General features: G+C 41.3%; 1 pseudogene; it reads right to left on the reverse strand.

Annotated features, from left to right (window-relative positions):
• Positions 1-2340: 2340 nt before the first annotated feature.
• On the reverse strand, positions 2341-3522 carry LOC148140965 (uncharacterized; annotated as a pseudogene).
• Between the last annotated feature and the right edge of the window lie 1250 nt (positions 3523-4772).

Raw genomic sequence — 4772 nt, forward strand, 5'->3', positions numbered from 1 at the left:
AGCCATTACTGTACATCAAAAAATGGGGTGGTGATGGCCCAGTGGTATTATTGCTCGAGTTTTAATCTAGATATTGAGTAATGTTCTGGGGACCCAGGTTCGAATCCTCCCCTGGCAGATGGTGGAATATGAATTCAACTGATTTAAGTGTTCAATGATGACCATGAAACCATTGCTGATTGTTAGAAAAATCCACCTGGTTCACTTTTGTCCTACAGGGAAAGAAACTACCATCCTTACCTGGTCTGGCCTACATGTGACTCCAGACCCACATCAATGTGGTTGACACATAACTGTCTCCTGGGCAATTTGGGATGGACAATAAATACTGGCCTGGCAGTGATGCCCAGATCCCGTGAATGACTACATTTTAAAAATGATTTCCTTGAGCTGGTGTTATTAGCTCATGCAAGATTATTGATTTTATTAACTTCTAATGATTTTTAATCAAACTAAGGACTCTTTGGTTAAAAATGAATTCAACTAAGCTTCATGAAAGCAAGGTAAAAATTACACCCTCCTTCCATTGCATTTCCCATCAAGTTCCTCTCTTCTCAGACTCCTCCTTCCCGTTCTCCTCCCTCCTATGCCTCTCGTTCTGCTATACCCCACTTCTTGCTATTAGATTAGATTAGATTAGATTAGATTACTTACAGTGTAGAATCTCTCCAGTGTCCCTGCCTCCCTCCTTTACCTATGTTGATTTTACCTCTGCATGTCACCACTGCCTTGGATGATCTGCATCTTCCTCTTGCGATCTGCTGTCAAACACATCTGAGGACACACATCTCAACTGATGTTAGCAGTTTGAAAGCCTCTGAGTCCGACGGATGCCACTCCCACACTAGGAATCTCTGTCAAACATTTAGCAGGAGAACTGACACAGCAGTTGCAACAAGTGAGGTTTTATTCAGTTTAAATCCCCACTTGAACTGCTGCTCAGTTACCTTTGTTTCATTGGTTGGTTGCCAAAACCTTAGGAAACCTGTGTTCATATGTGCAGTAATTTATATTTTAAACTCTGTTTTATGTAGTGTATACTGTCCTCAAAACTGTACTTACATATGGTAACGTAAGAAGTCACAGGTCTACAAAGGTATTTATCCAAATATTTCCCTTTTATAACAAAATTAAAAATACATGCACTATCATTTGAAAGTTATTTCAAATACATGATTTGTCAAGAAAATTATTTGTCTTGTCCAGTTTCAACTGCCCCTACACTTAACAGGGCATATCTGATCTTGAAAGTGTTTAAGTCTTAAGTAACATCATTTGCAAACATTTTGAAGCTAAAATAAGTGACTTGTGAAGTATGCTTTGAAATGGCTTTTGGTTAGATTCCACAATTACTTTCTCTCACAGACAAGTATTGTTTGAAAATTTCACAAGCAAAGATAATAACCAAGTTCTCATTCTCAAACTGCACAACTTCATTCTGTTGTATTAATGCTCTGGATACAAGCACAACTGGTTGTCCTCACAGCAATGGGAGTGCTCCAAGTCCATTTTCACTAACAACACACTGCAGAGTGACATCATAACACCTCAGTGGTGGAAGGGGGTCCTGTGGTGCAGTGCCAATGTCCCTACTTCTGGACCAGAAGATCTGAGTTCAAAATTTCACCTGCTTCCATGACATGTCTGAACTGGTTAATATAAAAATAACTACCTCAGCACTGCTTTTGACATCACAGGTTATCTGATGCGAGTGAAAGCTGCTTCTTTTTCTGTGCCCTAACAAACATCCTGTGCAGTGAGCTTGTAAAGAGATTCAAGCTCCTAGTCTCCGGGCAGGTTCACTGATGTTCCAGGACGTCTCACTACAGTGTGATGGATTTTTTAGCAGAACACATCCTGATAGAATTTCTCCTGTGTGTATTGATGGAGCAGGAGATAAGTTGATTGTGGGAAAGCTTTGTCACAAACAAAGAGATTTGACCTATGTGAATCCTGTAGTGTCTCAGGAAGGTATAAAATATATGGGAGAAATATATGGGAGAAAATATATGGGTGAAATTTTGAACTCAGATCTTCTGGTCCAGAAGTAGGGACATTGGCACTGCACCACAGGACCCCCTTCCACCACTGAGGTGTTATGATGTCACTCTGCAGTGTGTTGTTAGTGAAAATGGACTTGGAGCACTCCCATTGCTGTGAGGACAACCAGTTGTGCTTGTATCCAGAGCATTAATACAACAGAATGAAGTTGTGCAGTTTGAGAATGAGAACTTGGTTATTATCTTTGCTTGTGAAATTTTCAAACAATACTTGTCTGTGAGAGAAAGTAATTGTGGAATCAGCTTTGTTACAAACCTTGCACATGATTTTTTTTTACATCTATGTGTGGATCCTCTGGTGGAGCAAGAGTTTTGAAGAGCCTGAGAATGATTTGTCACACACCTCATACTTAAATAGATTCTCTTCTGTGTGAATACATTGGTGTATATGGAGGTTTCATAATTGCGGAAATGACTTGTTACATATCTCTCACTTAAATGGTTTCTCCCCAGTGTGAATTCGTTGGTGTACACGGAGACCTGTTAAATCCAAGAATAATTTGTCACACATCTTAAACATGAATGGCTTCTCCCCTGTGTGGATCCTCTGATGGAGCAAGAGGTTCCATGACCTCGAGAATAATATATCATACAATTTGCACACAAAGGGTTTCCTCCCCAGTGTGAATGCGTTGATGCCTGCGGAGATTCAATGACCCTGGAAATGACTTGTCACACACCTCACACCTGAATGGTTTCTCCCCTGCATGCACCTTCCGATGCAGCAAGAGTTTCAATGACTGCAGGAACGATTTGTCACATGCCTTACACTTAAACGGCTTCTCCCCGTATGGATGCATTCATGTGTACGGAGGTACCCTGCCTGTGAAAATGATTTGTCTCACACATTGCATGTGAATGGCAACTCCCCAGTATGAATGTATTGATGTTTGTGCAGGGTTGATGAATTTGAGAATGATTTATGACATATCTCACACATGAATGGTTTCTCCCATGTATGAATACGCGGGTGAACGCAAAAGTGTGATAACTGCAAGAATGATTTGTCACATACACCACAAGTGAATGGTCTCTCTGCTGCGTAGATGCACTGATGTGCACGAAGATGTGATGAATTTGCAAATGATTTGCCACACACTTCACCACTGAATGGTTTCTCCCCTGTGTGAACATGTTTGTGTGTGCAGAGGTGTGATGATTGCGAGAATGATTTAAGGCACACCTCACATGTGAATGGCTTCTCCCCTGTGTGAATCAGTTGGTGTGCAAGGAGAGCTGATGATTTTGAGATTGATTTCTTGCAGATCTTGCATGTAAATGGTTTCTCCCCTGTATGAATGTATCTATGATTCACCAGGCTTGATGACTGTGCAAAGTCTTTGTTGCACACCTCATATGTGAACCATTTCACCCCAGCATGAATGCATTGGTGACTCACGAGCATGATGAAATGTGCAAAGGCTGTCTCACATACCTCGCAATTAAATACTTGCTCACCCATGAACCTGTTCTAGTGCTAATAGTTGCACCTCAAGTGCTAGGAGACTTTATGAACCTTCGGTGCAACCCTTCTGTAAAACAGGAAAAGAAAATATGTTTCATTCCAATTCTGGCTTTCCTCCCATATTCGTCACAAATAGCAGAGGTCCCAACACTGATCCCTGTGGAACACTACTAGTCACAACCCTCCATTCCGAAAGAAAATTCTTCCACTACTACCCTCTGTGTCCTATGACCAAGCCAGTTCTGTATGCATCTTGCCAGCTCACCCCGATACCATGTGACTTCACTTTTGTACCAGTCCACCATGAGGGACCTTGTCAAAGGCTTTTCCTAAAGTCCATGTTGACACTATCAACTACTTTTCCCTCGTTAATCATCAACATTATCTCCTCAAAAAACTAGATCAAGGACCTCCCCCACACAAAATCATGCTGTCTATTGCAAAGAAGTCCATTTGCTTCTAAACGTGCATAAATCTTATCCCTGAGAATCTTTTCCAATAATTTCCCTATCTCCAACATGAAGCTCACAGACCTGTAATTTCCTGGGTTATCCCTGCTACCCTTTTTAAACAATGAGTCAACATTAGCTATTTTCCAGTCCCCTGGGACCTCACCTGTGGCCAAAAAGGATACAAAAATGTCTGTCAATGCTCCAGCAATTTGTTCTCCTGCCCCCTTCAATAATCTGGGATAGATCCCATCAGGACCCAGCGACTCATCCATCTTAGTACTTTTTAAGATGCACAACCCTCTTTCTTTTTAATAGCAACTTAGGTTAGAAATTCAACACTTCCTTTCCTGAGATTACCCTCCACAAGTTCCTTCTTTTTGGTGTATACTGATACAAAGCATTCTCTTAGGACCTCACTACCTCTTCTGGCTCCAAACGTAGATTGCCTCCTTTGTCCTTGAGCGGGCCAACCCTTTCCCTGGCTACCCTCTTGCTTTTTATATAAATGCCTTAGGATTCTCCTTAATCCAGTTTGCTAATGACTTTTCATGAACCCTTTTAGCCCTTTTAACAATTCCATGTTTAAGTTCCTTCCTACTTTCTTTATATACTTCAAGGGCTCTGTCAGTTTCCATCCTCCTATACCTTTCCTATGCTTCCTTTTTTTTTGACCAAGGTCATAACATCCCAGGTTGTCCAAGGTTCACATAACATGCCAGACCTATCCTTCATTCTCACAGGAATGTGCTACTCCTCTACTCTTATCAACTGCCATTTGCAATACTTCCACTGTTC

Source organism: Chiloscyllium plagiosum, unplaced genomic scaffold (genome assembly GCF_037043375.1).
Source record: "Chiloscyllium plagiosum isolate Xiang-an unplaced genomic scaffold, Cpla_swu_hap1 HiC_scaffold_35, whole genome shotgun sequence".
Lineage (NCBI taxonomy): Eukaryota > Metazoa > Chordata > Chondrichthyes > Orectolobiformes > Hemiscylliidae > Chiloscyllium > Chiloscyllium plagiosum.